Genomic DNA, 18809 nt, shown 5'->3' with positions numbered 1-18809 from the left:
CTTTATTTTGCAATGGTTTGCAGAAATTGTGTATGTAAGATATCAAATGAAAGCTAAAAAATCAAATCACGTCGTGTGGCCCTCTTGTGGAAAAATATACAACAGTAAAAAAAAATCAGACACAATTTGCAAGTAGAGGTCACATGGTATATACTGGGACAAGGACAAGTGGCATGTAGTGGGACATGTCCTGGTATATACACATGATTTCTTACAGTTTGGTCCATATATTACATCTTTTCTTGTCTGTTTTTACTTGTATCCTACTGATAAAAATAGCTTATACATCTTTTTTTCAGATTTGACATCAGAATAGAAGAAAATGCCATTATTTTCAAGAGCTAAATGGGAGGAACATTCTAAATCCGTTGCTGAGAAGAAAGTTAGCCAGCATTTCATTATTAAAGCAGATAATGTAGACCTAGAGTCTGGCTTACCAATTAGGGTAGTGGCGGAAAAACACGGAGTGTCATGTTCAGCCCTTCAGAGATACAAAAGTATTCAAATCTCAGTGATGACGAAAAAGTGAATAACAGTGGTACCAAAAAGTTCGGATTTGCTACTTTTTTTGCACCTGAAGAAGAAGCATCACTCTCTCAATACTTGCTGCAAACGAGCAGAATGTGTTATGTTTTGACCAGTCAAGACACCAGAACCCTTGCTTACAACTACACTGCTGCAAACAACAAGACTGTCCCAGAGAGCTGGACAGACTCCAAAGAAGCTGGCATAGACTGGTTAGCTGGATTTTGGACTCAAAACCCAGAGCTTTCGCTTAGAAAGCGAGAGGCAACAAGTTTGGTGCATGCCACAAGCTTTAACAAGCACAATGTACAGGAGTTTTTCTTCAACTTGCAGTCAGTTTTGAAGAAAATTCCATTTACAGCAAGCAACATATTCAACTGTGCTGAAACCTCAGTTACCACTGTTCATGTTCCTCCAGAGTTTTTTGCTGAGAAGGGTAGGAAAATAGTGGGCAAAGTAACCTCTGCTGAGCGTGGCGTGCTTACGACTATGGTTGGAATCATCTGTGCCAATGGGCAGAACCTTCTCCCCTACCTTATATTTCCATGCAAGAAATTTCAACCTTGCATGCTGACTGGTGATCCTGCTAACTCTGCTGGAGGAGCCTCACCTTCTGGATGGGTAAACCAAGAACTGTTTCTGGAATATCTAAAAATTTCAAGACTTACTTGCATGCTTCCCCTGAAAGCCTGAAGCTTCTGATAATGGACAACAACGAGTCCCACATCTGTTCTACGGTTGTGCAGTTTGCAAAAGAGTCTAGTATCATTTTACTAACAATACTACCTCACTGCAGCCACAGGTTGCAGCCATTGGACATTTTCATGTATTTTCCCTTCAAATGCCAATACAATAAGGCTATGGATAACTGGATGCTGTCCAACCCAGGGAAGACTATGACAATATACAAGATTGCATCTCTGGTTGACCAAAGCCTCCCTGTGTGGCAGGGCTAAAGGAAAAGTTGGGACTGTTGGAAGAGCTGGAAAAGCAAAATAAGAGCAAACAACAAAAAAGCTATTTGTGGATTCAGAAGGAAGTGATGATGAAAAAATGATTCTTGATGATGACAGTGATGATTTGATGAAACTAGGTGAATTAGAAGATGAAAGTCAGAAAGAGGAAGAGATCTTTGACAGTGTCTCTACAGGAGATTTTATTAAAGTTGTTTATGAAGGAGAGTATTTTCCTGGGTCTGTCCAAGAGAAAACAGGAACAGTGTCAGAGTGAGTGTCATGTTCATGGCTGGTCTAAGAAAGTGGGAGTGGCCAGACTGAGAATACTAAATACTTTATCCAAGGGAAGACATATTGAAAAAGTTGTCGCCTCCTACCCCAGCACCCAGTACATCTTCCAGAGCAGCATCATACTTTTTGTTTGCTAACTGGTAGTCTAGTCTTGTGTCTAAGATATTTTTACTTTTGTAGTTGAATTTTGAATATAGTTTTTATATGATGAATAGTTGAAGTTTTCTACCAGTACATGAATCTTTTTACTATGTCCCAGAGTATGCCACCTTGTGTCCCAAGATACGCCACCCCTGGTTCTTAGTGGGATAAATAGTATAAGCAGGGATACCCCCCTTTTTTTCTTCTAGCTATACAAGAAAAGTCATGGAAAAACCACAGTTTGTATAGCAGTTCCCAGGCTTCCATTACAGCCATAAACCATTTTTCTACTATAATGTTAACCATGCATTTTGGAGGTTTTCCAAAATCCATCCCTGTATATACCACTCTTCCCTACATATAAATTTTTGTTAATAGGAAAGCAAGGCATATTTGATCCTGAGCCTCCAAAAAAACTAATGGTATAGATTTAAAACGTTCAAGGACTGTTGGGGGGGGGGGGTGCGCGGAATTAAATCAAAACACACTATGTGCATGTAGGTTTTCAAAAGGGCATATCAGCAATATCTCAGGAACAGCAGAGGGCAAGTTGAAACTCTCAGGCAATGTTGAAGGAGACATTGAACTAACCAAAAGACACTATGTGCATACTACTACTGCTAAGGCTAGTGGCATTCCAGTGAAACCATTAGGGAATGTTGGGGGGAGATATTAAAGTAGATCAAAACGCACTACATGCATACAAGTTGTCAAAAGGGTATACCATCAGTATCTCAGGAACAGCTTAAGGTAATAAGTTGAAAATTTCAGAGCATGTTGAACTAACCAAGACACCATTTGCATGCTACTATTACAACTACTGCTACTAGAACTACAACTGCAACACCAACTACTTATGACTGACACTACAGCTCCAGGTACTTACAACTGGGACTACCTGCAACTGTTTGTGACTACAGCTGTCACTGTTAGTGACTAAAACTACCAGTGACAACAGCCACTTGCAGCTGTAACTGCAACTACTTGTGGATGCAGCTGTTACTACTTTTGATTGTGACTGCAACTGCTACTACTCTTGACTGTGACTACTTGTGATTGCCCTGAAACTACTTGCAATGGTGACTACAACTACTTGTGACTGTGCCTGTGACTTGATTTATTAGCAAAAATAAAATAATACAAACCTATATTATTGTACTACCAACATGCCAGAGGCTATAAATGGCCAATATGGAAATTTAAGAAAAGAAATGAATCACTTAATAAAATTATTATCAAACATGACACACACCTTATTCACAGAAGTTTAAACAGAAAAACTAAACAAAACAACAATAAAGAAAAAACTAACTAAACAACAAACAAATAAACAACTTTTTAATCTACTCAATAAGATAATTTTAATGTTTTTTTAAACAAATTTAGAGAAATTGATTCTTTTATATGGTTGAGTAAGTATTCCACACATCTACACTAACACATCACAGTGACATGGCACCCCTGTGTGTGTGGTGCATTTCTGAAATTAGTAAATCATTTTTGGATGAAGTTGTTGGGCATGAATGGTACTCTGTAGCTATATCAAACAAGTTAAGTTGGTGTCCAAAGGGGATCACGTTTTATGGTGATTAAATCTGGAATTTCGTTAAATTTTTGTCTGAAGGCCTGTGCCTAATTACGAATACAAGAAAAGCCATAAATTCAAATTGTATTCTCTTATTATTTGCCTGTTTTTTGACAGCATCCAAGATGTGCCATCTTCACAGGTTTGCTGTTAGCACTTTTTCATCCCACAGGATGGCAAATTCCCACATTTGGCCACAATACCCAGGGTATGTTCAGCATGCTGTACCAAGGTGTCCAAAAGTGGGCTATGCTTGTAAAAACTATGAAAACAGCATATTTTATGATTGAAGACAAGATCAAAGCCCAAAACTTGATTAATCCTAGCTTTGTTTAACTCTGTCAGACCAGTAGGTGAACTGAAGCTCCATTTTTACAGTTAAATTTCATTAAAGATAAAATGCTTAAAAGTAAAACAGAAGAGAAAAGAAAGAAAAGCAGCTGGGATCCAACAGAAAAGAAAACAGCAGTTTTTTCTGTCGTAGTTGACAAAAAGTCATTTGGATTCTCTGCAAGTGCCATTGGTGTCCCTAGAAGAAAGCTGAATGACTATATGAAAAAAGTTGAGAAGCTGAATATCCCTCTACAAAGTCTGGACCTGAGTTTCTTTATACCCTGTTATAACACATGATAAATTTTTACAGAGGAACAAGAAAAAAGACTAAAAACCTACTTGAAAACAATAGCTGATCTGCATTTCAAATACACTCCTCTAGAAGAATGTCAACTTGCATAGACTTATGCCATTACTAAGAGTACAAAAGTACCCAATAACTGGAAATGCAACAGTAGTGGGGACAGTAAAGGAATTGCAGGTAAAAGTTGATACTGTGGTTTTATGGATCACCTTAAAACTCTATCAGTAAGAATACCAGAAGGTACAGCTTAGGAGAGGCAACTGCTTTCAACCATCACATTTCTGAGGAACTTTCTTTGACAACCTGGAGTGAGGCCTAGATAAACACATGTTCAGACCACATGATATTTAGAATGTTGACAAATCAGGTCTGAAACATCCACAAGCCTGCTAAAATCATTGCACAGCAAGGCCAGAATTAAGTAGGGAAGGTCACATCATCAGAAAGAGGTCAATTGATTATGATTTGTGGTGTTAATGCATTGGGAACACAGTCCCTCCTCTACTTATTTCCCCTGGTAAATAGTGTCTGGATATTTTACTCAAGGGAGCTTTATCAGGAACCAACATGATCAGCTCAGAAAATACTTCTGGCTAGATGACTGCCTCCCATTTTTTGCTTTAATTACACCATTTTATCAATCAAGTCAGACCCTCCAAACAGTCACCTGAACTCACAAACTACAGCTTGTAGATAGGATAGTCATGGGGCCCCTTAAGACCAACTACAACCAGAAAGCTGTAAGTTTTATTACTGCCCATAAGTGTGAAATTATATCAGTGTATAACTTTGCTGAGCTACTGGGGAAAGCATAGTAAAAGGCTTTCACTTCTGAGAATACAATCAGTGGTTTCAGAGCAAGTGGGGTCTACCTAACCAACAGAGATGCCTTCATGAATTATGAGTTCCTCTTGCCACATGGCTCAAACAGATTACCTACCACATCAAGTGAAGAACTTACCAGGGAAGTTTCTATGCTCAGCACAAGTCCTGTGCAACATTTAGACTCCTTGTTTAACATAGACCCCAAAACAGGGCACCACAAGTTCTGTCTCTAAATGAAAGGCAAATTTCAGCAGATGATTTGTTAAAAGAGATTATCCATGCAAACCCCTTTCCAAAAGGCTTTCCAAACCAACAGGAAAAAAACATGAAAAGTCAGAAGTGCTCACTGACACCCTTGTGAAAGAACACATTACTGCTGGGATAAAACCTGTAGCTGCCAAGAAAGCCCAAGTCCTGGAAAGGAAGAAAGTCAGAAAAGTGAAAAGGCTAAACAGCAAAAGGAATTTTTCCTATAACAGGAGTTGCAGTTGGAGTATACAACAACAACTGTTCAGACTCCAGTATAGATGTTGAAGATGAGCCCCCCTACCAGCAACTTTCAATTTGACACTGAGAAGATCAAGGATGATGATTACTTTCTGGTTGAGCTGAAGAGCAAGAAAGAGAATCCTGTTCCTTATATCCATTATCAAAAAAGTAGCAACTGAAGAACTTAAGATCCACTTTCTGAAGGAGACTGAAGAAAGACTCTTTGTACTAACTGACAAGACAGATAGTTTCTTAAAGACACAAGTTGAAATGAAACTGCAACCACTGACAGATAGAACATCAAGGCTTACTTTTGGTGTTGATCAGTCAATTTATAATTTAAAATTAATGCTCTTTAGTTTTTTTTTTAAACCTTACTGAAATTGATTTTGCAGTTTTTTATACTGACCATATTCTTTCATAATTTTGTAGCCAAAAAACAAGTTTTAATGCTTCCCTGGCCACTTTTCTGTTTCTTATGTCAGGTGGCCAAACATAAATCAAAGATAGCCAAACCAGTACTGGGGTGGCCCAGGTTTGGCCCTTTTGACGACTTGGATAGAGAGGCATCCAGATGGAAAAGTGGTGGAGCATTCCTAATTGTCTTTTTCAAGGATAGTATTGAATGAGTTACCTTTGCTTTGGCATACTCAGAAACTTCTTATCACTTGAATAAGCTCCTGGAGAATTAAAAGTCAAAATATGCCAATTGTGGGCTGGTCTCCTATCTACATATCAGACCAAAAATCAATACTGAATATCAAAATGTAAATATCACCATTGACAATGATACTTAGAAATTTCTGTTTATTTCCAGCTTTTTCAAAAACCAGTGAACATCCAACAGAAAAATTCCAACATACAAAAAGTTCTCATTAATGTCTAGTGTAAATTTGGAGTTTCAACAAGGAAGCCCCCCCCCCCTTCCTTATACCCACGCCTGTTAACATCCAAAAATGGTGAAATTACCCTTTCAGCATTCATGGGTAACAGTCTAGAAGTCCCACTCTCCCAAAGTAAACATCTTAATAAATAAAAATATTACCATTAAATTCCTTATTTTATTATCTTTCTAAATGTCATGGTAACTTCCATGAGTAAACCCCCCCCCCCAACTGATGGTCCCAGGTATAGCCTAGAATGTAGACTTAAAAAAACAACTAAAAGAAAATAATTAAACAATGAAATTCTTAATTTATAAACAGCATATTTCTATCAATCAGATTATCATGTTTCCTTCCATTAGGCTATTATCTACTTTTTAAAGTCATTGAAGATAATTGGCCTATTTTGGGAAATCACAGAGAAAGATAGATTCCAGAAAGCAGAAAAACAGTAAAATTCTAATTTAGCCACTTTTGGCTATCTTGGAAAGGGGTTAGGTTAGGAAAACAAAACCTTCAGGGATGGGTCTATAGGCTAAAGTATGTCCTGGGAAGGTATTTTGAAGTATTTACCACAGCTCCTTCTCCCTCTAGAGGGTCCTGATACTTGCCTAAACTACCTATTAAAATTTTGACAAAACCACATTTTACCTTAAGTTTCAGTTATCAATTCCTTTTTCTCTGGTTTTAGTTTTGAAAATGCAATTCCTGTTCTCTGAGTAAAATTTTAAGCCATATCAATGGTTTTTTTTTAAATTCAGGTAATGTAATTGCATATCATGTAATGATTCTAGTTAACATATTATCCAACAGGAGAACCTTTATCATCAAGTCTATCCTCTTTTTTCCTTCTTTTTCCAACTTACAAGAAAAAATTTACAATTTTCTCCACCCTAGAAATGCAATGGGTAAATCTTTTGAAATTGCTGCTATAAATTGTTTTTATAGATAGCATTCATCCCAGCCATTGTTAGTTAATGACATAGCATGTGTTTAAAGAAAAAGCAGTGGCAAAAATACAAAATATTGCTATAAATATACATACAGAGTATGAACCCCCACCCCCTTAATGTGCAAATATACAACCAAAATTGCATTCCGATTCTAGATATAACCTTCATTCACAACGCAAATAAATTTTAACCCCACCCCCTGGTGTGCAAATATATACCCTGATTTGGATATATTTAGGGATTGGAGTACAGTTCATTTGGTTATATTTAGGTTCAGAAAGCAGTTTTTGTTATATATTTGCATATTAGGGGGGTGGGGGTATATACTCTGTATGTATATGCATATTTATAGCAATATTTTGTATTTTTGCCACAGCTTTTTCTTTAAACATGTGCTATGTCATTAACTAACAATAGCCAGGATGAATGCTATCTATAAAAACAATTATTGAAAAATTTATAGCGGCAACTTCAAAAGATTTACGCATTGCATTTCTAGGGTGGAGAAAATTGTAAATTTTTTCTTTTAAGTTGGAAAAAGAAGGAAAAAAGAGGAAATACTTGATGATAAAGGTTCTCCTGTTGGATAATATGTTAACTAGAATCATTAGCCTATACATATTTTAAAGTAAGAATTGTTTTCTTAACATATCTCCTTATCAGGAGTACCAATTCTAAATTTTTACCTAAAACCTTATAAATTGGAATTGAGCAGAGTTGTGAAGCTGAGAACAATTTTGTTGTACTTTATTTAAGCATAAGATCTATTTTACAAAGTTTCATTTTTATAACACACAGATTTTTAAAAGTCATCAAAGGTCAGGATCCTCTACAGAGAGGAAGTGGAGGTAGGTACTTCAAATACCCTCCTGGGACACATTTTAGCCTGTAAAAAATTTGGGACATACTCTTGAAAAGATCTTGTAGATCCATGTCAACTTGCATAGACTTATGCCATTACTAAGAGTACAAAAGTACCCAATAACTGGAAATGCAACAGTAGTGGGGACAGTAAAGGAATTGCAGGTAAAAGTTGATACTGTGGTTTTATGGATCACCTTAAAACTCTATCAGTAAGAATACCAGAAGGTACAGCTTAGGAGAGGCAACTGCTTTCAACCATCACATTTCTGAGGAACTTTCTTTGACAACCTGGAGTGAGGCCTAGATAAACACATGTTCAGACCACAAGATATTTAGAATGTTGACAAATCAGGTCTGAAACATCCACAAGCCTGCTAAGATCATTGCACAGCAAGGCCAGAATTAAGTAGGGAAGGTCACATCATCAGAAAGAGGTCAATTGATTATGATTTGTGGTGTTAATGCATTGGGAACACAGTCCCTCCTCTACCTATTTTCCCTGGTAAACAGTGTCTGGAAATTTTACTCAAGGTAGCTTTACCAGGAACCATCACGATCAGCTCAGAAAATACTTCTTGCTGGATGACTGCCTCCCACTTTTTGCTTTAATTACACCATTTTATCAATCAAGTCAGACCCTCCAAACAGTCACCTGAACTCACAAACTACAGCTTGTAGAAAGGATAGTCATGGGGCCCCTTAAGACCAACTACAACCAGAAAGCTGTAAGCTTTATTACTGCCCATAAGTGTGAAATTATATCAGTGCATAACTTTGCTGAGCTACTGGGGAAAGCATAGTAAAAGGTTTTCACTTCTGAGAATACAATCAGTGGTTTCAGAGCAAGTGGGGTCTACCTAACCAACAGAGATGCCTTCATGAATTATGAGTTCCTCTTGCCACATGGCTCAAACAGATTACCTACCACATCAAGTGAAGAACTTACCAGGGAAGTTTCTATGCTCAGCACAAGTCCTGTGCAACATTTAGACTCCTTCTTTAACATAGACCCCAAAACAGAAGCAGCACAAGTTCTGTCTCTAAATGAAAAAAATACCCTCCTGGGACACATTTTAGCCTGTAAAAAATCTGGGAGATACTCTTGAAAAGATCTTGTAGACCCATGTCAACTTACATAGACTTATGCCATTACTAAGAGTACAAAAGTACCCAATAACTGGAAATGCAACAGTAGTGGGGACAGTAAAGGAATTGCAGGTAAAAGTTGATACTGTGGTTTTATGGATCACCTTAAAACTCTATCAATAAGAATACCAGAAGGTACAGCTTTGGAGAGGCAACTGCTTTCAACCATCACATTTCTGAGGAACTTTCTTTGACAACCTGGAGTGAGGCCTAGATAAACACATGTTCAGACCACAAGATATTTAGAATGTTGACAAATCAAGGGACATACTCTGTAAAAATTCTGGGACATACTCTTGAAAAGATCTTGTAGACCCATCCCTGAAAGTTTCATTTTCCTTACTTAGCCCCTTTCCAAGATAGCAAAAAGTAACTAAAGTAGAATTTTACCTAGAAAAACTTGATTAATAAAAGGATCTATGAGGTCTGGCCAGATTGTAATGAAGAAATATAGGCTATATTTTTAGTGTATAGGCCTAATATAGGACCATCAGATGGGGAGGGGATTGCCAGGGTAACAGTTATTAAATTGGAAAATAACATATAATATGGTATCTCTTGGTACTATTTTTAGATGTCTATTAGACTACTTTTGGTAAAGTTCTACCAAATCATATTAGCCTATTGACTTATGCATAAAGTGAATATTCCACTTGATGCCTTTTTTTATGCTGATTACAAATATAGCCTAATAATCATTTCTATTGGAAATGAATTTCAGCCCCCACCCCCCTAGCCTATATATGCCAATTCAGGGTATATATTTCTACATTAGGGGGAGGGGTGGGTGTAAAGTTTAAACTTACCTCCCATTTACATCAGAAAAAAAATTGCCCCCCCCTAATGTAGAAATATATACCCTGAATTGGCATATATAGGGGGAGGGGCTGAAATTCATTTCCAAGAGAAATGATTAGGCTATTATATTCGTAATCAGCATTAAAAAAGGCATCGAATGGTGTATTCACTTTATTCCTAACTCAATAATATGATTTGGTAGAACTTAACCCTACTTTTTGTTCAGATGGAAGATTGGTAGGCTACTTCTAAACTTCTTAGCCTATCATTTATACCCTGCACATATTTTCTCCTAATAGCAAAAGCTTATGCAAAATCAATGTTCTCTATGTTTGAAAGTATACGTTTCATACCATGGTTGCCGACATATAAATACCTTGCCTCTGGATTGCTCTGGATGCTCTGGATTGCTCACTAAATGCCCACAGACACTCCTAACTCCCCTCTCAGATTCTGATTTTTCCCACCTCGAGCTGTTTCTCAGCCTGATCCTACCGTCCTTGTTTCCCGTTCACTGCTGTGCCTCCAACTATGATTTAAAAAAAACAAGTTTTTTCAACTGAAAGTAAGGAGCAACATTAAAAATCAAAAGAAACAGAAATTATTACGTATGTAAGGGGATTATCCCCTCCTCAGTACCTCGCTCTTTACACTAAAGTTTCACTTTTTGTTCGAACCAAGTAAGAATGACTCCTGATACACTAGGACCGCTTAAATAGAATTATAATCTTTTTGCGAATTCAAAATCACTTTAGTGTAAAGAGCGAGATACTGAGGAGGGGGCACCCCCCTCTAATACGTAATAATTTCTGTTCATTTCAATGTTTAATGTTGTTCCTTACTTTCAATTGAAAAAAACTTGTTTTCTTTTTTTTAATTTCTGATAGTATTTTAATTAATGCTGGGAAACCCAGCTTCCCCTTCCATGGAAAATCCCCTTCCCCCACGAAAACTCCTCCCACGTAAGCAGCTCCACTAGAAAACATCGCCTCCCCCCACCTCCCGACAATATTTTTATACTTCTCAATACCCAATACTATATGTAAGCAATGGGCAAAGCTCATAATTTGCAGCCCTTCCCCCGGAGGCTGTGGGTGTCAAATCATCCTCAAAGACATAGTTATTAGTTCTTTCGACCATGCTGAAGAACATGGCTTTCTCAAAATTTTTATCCGACAACGTTGGGTAAAAAAGGGGTGGTTGCTCTCCAATATTTTTGGTCCCTTAAAAAGGGTAGCCTACTAGAATTTTTCATTTCCGACCAAATGAGCCGTCTTTTGACCTTTTTGGATCATTGGTTCGATACGATTATCCCTGAGAAAAACAAACAAACAAACAAAAGAAACGCATCCGTGATCTTGGTTCTGGCAAAAAATTCAACATTTTGTATAAATGAGCTTGAAACCACTACAGTAGGGTTCTCTGATATCCTGAATCTCATGGTACGATTTGTCCTCTACCTATTCCTCTTAACTATGGTTACCGATCATACATTTAGAAATACGTCTACGCTAGTTATAGAGGCGTTAGGATTACACTTATGAGATATGTTTCCAAATACAGCCGAATCTACATTGGGATCTCAAGTCTCAAATGTTGAGATCTGATAGTTATTTAGCCAGCCTTTTATAATAAACATCATTCTCCAATGTTGATGGCAACATCAAGGCCATACTTTAAAGAACGAGGGACCTTAAAACCCCCCAAACCAATCAGCTGGATCGAGGAGAAGAGGCCATCCAAAGAAGATCCCATGCTACACATATCAGCCATGTCTTTGCACTTCTACGGTGTTCCTGCAACCAAAGTGGAAAGTGTCTCTGGAGAGAATAGGATAATTTTAGGTCTGAAAAAAACTAAATTACATATCCATGACGAGTCAGAAACAAAATTTATGAATCAGCATCAAAGTACATTTTTCATGCATATATTATTTATGCTAGCTTCTCTTCTTTACATCTTTTACATTTAAAAAAGGTTACTCCTACTTACTATTCATAACCATGAATTGGGTAATACCAAATACATTGCTAAAAAAAGGTGGATAAATGAAAATTAATGAGATCTAAATACAAAAGAGAACTCTCTTCCAGTCCAAGATTGATCTGAAGGACCCACTGATTAGAACTTTGTTTCTTCTGCAATTGAACTTCGAAGAGTATTTAGGATAGTTGTCAAATTGGTTCATGCATACCTTAATGGTCTTACACCGGGACTACTCACATCCATTAATCCTTCAAGGAGCTGGGCAAGTAAGGATAACTCTCCACTCACTGGCTGGTCCAATAAGACATCTACGCCAAAAACGTGTCTCTAGCTATTCATTAACTTAGACACGGAAGTTCAACCAAACACATGTTAACAAAGCTGTTAAGTGCAGATGAAAAACGTAGTCACAAAAGTATTTTCCTGATTGGCTATTTGACGTTAAAACCTTCGTAGATGCTTCGCTGGAACCATAGAGACAGAAAAAAAAGAATAAAGCCCAATTTCTGCAAAATGTTGCAGTCATGTCTAACCGCTAAACCAGAGCTACGCTAAGTTTTGAAATAATAAATCATGGATGCAATTCAAATAATATATACAACTGCTTTCTTTACCTTTGTGAGGTCCAGAAAAAAATGACGACAGTAACATTACGACAATGATTTTAAAGTGTTAAAAATTCAGCTTAACTGCATGTTAAGCTACAAGCACTTAACACCACCGTTCTTCCTTATGCAGGAATTGAAACCTAACCTTCCAAAATGCTCATCGTATTTTCGCTCTTGAGAGTGCTGCCTAGAGGATAACGATCGTACACCTAGAATGGTTCTAATAAATATCCTTGAAGAAAATAAGAGAAAAGTTGGGTGGCCTGGATTAAGTTAGCAAGATTAATCATAACTGTTACGACATAAGATCTCAAATATTTTGAGAGAAGCGGTGAACAAGGTGAAGCAGAAGAGGAGTGTCTATTTCCACAACTTACAACTCTGCAACATGGCAGTAGCTAGACCCCGACGCCGCGCCAATGGATCGACCGAACGCCGCCAACGAGAGGCCCGGTCAACTACCGCCGAAGTGTTGCTACGTCACCAGCGCGCTGCAGACGCTCCGCCGCCACCAGAGGCGGCGGCGTTTGGCTGACTTTAAATTAATTTTGCGGCAATTCTTTATTGCGGCAACCGCAAAGTCGGAGCTTTTCTTTCTCGTGTGGTTTAGTATTTTGATTTTCCTCATTAGAAATCAAGCAGGGCTTGCACTATCTCCAAATTTTCGGGTATTTCCCCAAAAATCTATGCGTCACCCCGAAAGAAAATTTGATTCCCCGAATCCCTGCCAAATATTACTTTGCATACCATAATTCTTCTCAACTCTCTTGTTCGTTGATTTTCGTCTCTTTTGCTACTTTGCATAAAAACCAGACAGATGCAATATGCAATTGCAAATATTGCAATATACACAGTTCTTCATATGTTGACAAAAAAAGTATCGTCTTTATGAAATGAGTTTAAATCATTTCGAACGCAGTTTTCCAATTGCTTTTTCTTACATCATTCGTAGTCAAGAATTTTATTTTCAAGTTGAATAGAATTTTAGAACGCATTCTCTACTGTACAGCTTCAGTCTGATTTTGAAATTGATAGCCGACAGATTGTTTCTACAGCTGAATTGTAAGTTTGCAGAATTTTTTTTTTTTGTGCTGTTTTTATATAATATTTTCTTAATTTTTAACACTCAATTTTTTAACGCCTGATATATTAAAGAAAATACAATCTTCTTTGTGAAAATTTTTTACCCCCCCCCCCCAAAAAAAAAGTATTATATTGAGACAAAATTTAGCTATGGACTAAGCTATGTACAAGGTTGGGGAATTAAAGACGGAAGTTACCCCAAAAATATGATTCATAAAAAATTTTAAATTTTTGCCAAAAGGGGGGGGGGGAGGATAGGGGGCTATCATTTTTAAATGATAATGCCTAATTTTTTTTTATTGAAAGCAGGGATACCAAAAAGATAATTATTTTTTCCTTTAAAGTGGAGACCGAAGAAAATGATGTCAATTTCCCTGGGAAATCAATGAAATATTTTGATAGACCCAGAGCCCCCCATTGGGACTTGTTCATTGTCTTGGGTATTTGGCGATTTCTTATAGGCTACTGGCCCAATTTGGCTTTTGTGTGCTCCATTTCAATAATATTCTTTGGATTCTATTGAATATCACGGCGAATATATTACTCAGTTTTCCAATAGTTCGAGGAATATCTGAACAACTTTGAAAGTGTCGTTGCTGTCTTTTTAGACTTTTATACAAACCCTCAATTTTTTTTCAAGTAGCGCTCAGTTTTTTAACGTTATTTGCGTGTTTGTTTGAACCATATAGTGACTTAGTTAATTATTAAGTAAATTATTTTTTTAATGTAAAGCTGAGATGGTATCCTATCAAGGTGGTATCCAGAGGGGGGAGGGGGTAGGGAGGTATTACGTTTAAATGGTAATATCTCGATTTTTTTTGAAGGCAGGGATGCCAATAAGTTAATTTTTTTATTTAAAGCAGAGACGGTATCCAGAGGGGGGACATAGGGAGTTATTATATTTAAGTGACAGTACCTTCGTTTTTTTTTAATTGAAAGCAGGGATGTCGAAAAGTTGAAAAGTTGACAAAAATTAACAAGATTTTTGTGAGTTATACTTGATAGAGCACTTGTATAGTTTTATCGTCCAAAGGGAAAGGGACACGTGCGTCCAACCCGTTTTTTTTCTTATTGATGAAACGAGTTTACTTTGAAAACATTCATTCATAAGTACCAGGCAGATTCAGACTAAAACGAACTGGTGTGACGAAAGTGATATCGACAAACCTACCTAACGTTGCGCTCGAGTGACAATGGTACCCTTGGTCCAGTGCCCAAGTTACATTAAAAGGCCAGGTCATAATAAAAGCTTTCAATTTGGGAGGTTCAAGGAGGAGTCTTTGACGGTCTTAGGACCTCAGGGTACTAGATGTTGCAACGTCCTTACGTATCTACAGTGGTTTAAAAAATTCGATCACCCCAAAAATTAAGACCAAAAATATGCACAAATATAACGAATGTAACATTTGGAATATAATAACACTTTTTTCAAAGCTTTGAAGAAAAGCAAGAAAGGCTAAATACCCCTAACTACGCTTGAAAGATATTTTAAAAAGAAACTCTTTGGAGATATCCATGGAAATGACCATAGCAGAAGCTTTGAGCCTGGGCGGGAATCAAAGAGGAGTCTTTGAGTATTTCGACCATGGGTGACTTATGGTTGCGACTTTCTTAAATTTGGTAAATTTTGTAAGCATTTGGAAATCAAAGCGTAAACTCAATAACTGATACTAAGTCTCCTAACATTTTGCTTGGATTAAAATGACGAACTAGGAAGAAAATCTCAACATCTTCCTGAAGCTACTTCAGTCTGCATATTATTTCATTTAATTACATTTAAAACGGATGAGCTTTCAATTTTTTACCTAAGAAAATAGCTGGCACTTCATTTTTCTTCATACCGAATAAACCATTAAGTGTTTTTTGTTTCATTCTAATTGAAGTGTTCTCATGTGAAGTGTTCATCATATATTTTTCAATTCATTAGATGCAGTTTATAATTTAGCTGATATTAGGTATTTATGAATTTATAATTTGGAATGAATCCCCAAAAGAAAAAATGAATAATATCCAAAAGAGCAGCCAAAAGCAATAAAAAAGCAGCAGTTCAGCCTTAGCCTACATGACATATATTCTATAAAGAAGCCAAAAAAAACTTTAAAATAAATATATTTTTTTAAATTGTTATTAAAACTAGTTTATGAAAAAATTAAGCTTCTAAGTTCAAACTTATATCCAAAGTTTTTACCCAGATAACTGACGGATTTTGTGATACGGTATTTGAAGCTTTGTATGCAGTAATGCTCGATGAAAAAAAGTAATAATTTTGATAATTATTTATGATAAGAATACATAGCTAATAGATACTTCGACTATTATGCAAGGGTTCTGAAACACCACAGTCATTTCGTTTCTATCAGATTTCTACTTCTCTTGATGAATAACGAAGAAGACCAGTTTCCAGCCAGTGACTTGTGAAGTTTTGAACTCATGAATAGGCTTGAATCTGTTGTAAATTTAAGCTGTGATTTGAGAAAGACTGATGAAAACATTAATGTTTGCGGTCAACATTGATCGCGCCGCGGCGTGCCACCGACATCTTACCGGCGGCGTGGCGCCACTGTTTTTGGCCCCGCCGCCGCCAGTCTTCCCTCATCGGCGCGGCGCCGGGATCTAGCTGTAGCAGTAGTATTATGACTTTGTAAGATGTTTCAAAGAAAACAACACATTCAAGTGAGAGTTTTTAATTTGTTTTCCATGCTTGGTAAACCTAATTGCCCACCAAAGGTTTCGTTTTGACGCTTGTCTAGTTCTTATCACCCTTCGTCAGAAACTCATTTTACAATAACTGAAATGTGACTGTTTAATTATTACTAGTGCTACCATAAAAACAGTTTGAGTGTAGCCTAAAGTAATCATATTTGACCAAAGTATAATCACCTACGGAACAAGGACTGACAAAATTCTCCAAAAGTGACCCCGCGTACCTCAGCGCCTCTGGACGCAAAGTGCTGTACTACTTAATCGCTCCGAGCCAATAAATTATGCTAGAGCGTGATTCAGGCGAAGAGTGACCGGGATGAATTGTGTAACTACGGTTTTTAGTTGCCAGGTTCGCATAGGTATACAAAGGGTCACTTTTTTTGTTTGGAGAGGATAGGTTTTGTCAGTACTTGTTCTGTAGGTGATTATACTTTGTATTTGACGTGACGATTTGCACTATTAATTTACAAGCAATGATAATGCCTTCTTGATGAGGTCTTGGCCTATATGAAAGGTTCAATGCCTAGCAAGAACAAAACCTCTTTATACAAAAGGAATCGAAGCCCCTTGACTATTTTTGTAGCATACTTATGAGACTCTGAAATTGTAGTTACAATTGCAATTTCTTCAAAACATTCAGGCAATATTTATCTATTAGATTTTCAGCTGTACTCCCAGTTTAATTAAGTTGCACCCCTCCCTTCTTTCTAATTCTAATGCCAAGGTATGGCCCAAGCAAAAAACCCAGTTTTACATTTTTTTTAAAATAAGCATTATCGACCAAATCAACCGTTGATAATAAATAAAGGTAGCAAATGAATTCATTTGTTGGATTTTCGGAGTTGCTTCCAGCATAAGTACAATTCTTTACAGATACCTCTCATTCTAATTCGAAGATCCTTGTGTCTGAGCAGTCTTTCTTAAAGAATTGTGACAAAAAGTCAAACTTTACCATAAAGAGCGAGGGCTGAGGCAGGCAGCCCCCTCACCTAATTTCTGTTTGCTGAACATGATTCAATTCAAGTAATTCCAGAGAATTCCCTTCTCTTCTCCCGTGTAACTTTTCCCCTGAAAATTTCCTCTCCGCGGAAAATCCCCTAAAAATTTTTCTCGTATTTCCCATTTCAAATACAACATATCAAGAATGGAGAAATTACAGCCCTATCCACAGGGACTATGGCAGTTCATATCCCCCCTCCCCAACTGTATAATTAGTAGATCTCAACAATGCTGAAATAAAATGGCTATCTCAAAATTTCGATCGGATATGTTTGGGGAAAGAGGCGTGGTAGGGAGGCTAGTTGCCCTCCAATCTTAACGGTCACTTAAAAAAAAGCACTAAAACTTTTGATTTCCGTTCGATTGAGCACTCTCCTGATCTTCTAGGATCACTGGTTCCATACGATCACCCCTGGAAACACGCATCTATGATCTTTCTTCTGGTAAAAGAAAAACAAAATTTCACATTCTTGTAGAAGAGCTTGAAATCTCAACAACATGGTTTTCTGATATGCTGAATTTGACAGTGTGATTTTCATTAACATCTCTTGGCATTTTGGGGACATTTCCCCCTTTTTCTAAAATCACGTAAATAAGGCTCGTAACTTTTGATGGACAACATAAAACTCAATGAATTATACACATTTAGCATCACCATAAAAAGCAGATGCTTTTGATGCATCTATTGTAACCAAAATTCCGTTTTTTAGAGTTTTGGTTACTATTGGGCCGAGTCAATCCTTAATTACAGTTCGCCACTACGAACTGTTTTATTGCAATACATACAAATGAGCTGTTATAATGGACAGCTTATCCAACTATCCTAACGCCTAAAGATTATCGCATAGTTGCACAATATCTATTAGCGTGTCACCCCTAAATTTTCAAAAACACATTTTTGTCAACTGACGCTGCTGGACTGTGAGCATTAACATTTGCGTTAATAGCAACATACAAACATTTGAATCCAAAGACTCAAAGCCAAAGCTCAAAGACAGAAAAAAAAGAAGTAAACACTTAATACCGTTTTTCGCAGGTCGCAAGTCACATAATATCGTTCATTACAATTTAATAATAAAGGCCGGTACTACTGATCAGTTCAAATAATGGGCTTGTTTTTTGTCTTCCCGTAGCCACTCTGTCTTTTGAATAAACTTCCATCAACGACGAAATCAGTTTTTAACATCAAAGTAGCTAAGTATCGGTACTTTTACTTTTGGCAAATAACGCAAAATTACTTTTTGTTGCCCGTAGCCATCTGCTTTTAGAACAGACCTCAGTTGAGTATGAAGCCAGTTCTTAACAGCAAAGTACCTCAGAAAATACATACTTTTGG

The sequence above is a fragment of the Artemia sp. Qi Xiang Cuo genome, chromosome 7 (genome assembly GCF_049724085.1).
Source record: "Artemia sp. Qi Xiang Cuo chromosome 7, ASM4972408v1, whole genome shotgun sequence".
NCBI classification, from domain to species: domain Eukaryota; kingdom Metazoa; phylum Arthropoda; class Branchiopoda; order Anostraca; family Artemiidae; genus Artemia; species Artemia sp. Qi Xiang Cuo.
The sequence above is the reverse complement of the archived record's forward strand: the minus strand, read 5'-3'. Positions refer to the sequence as shown.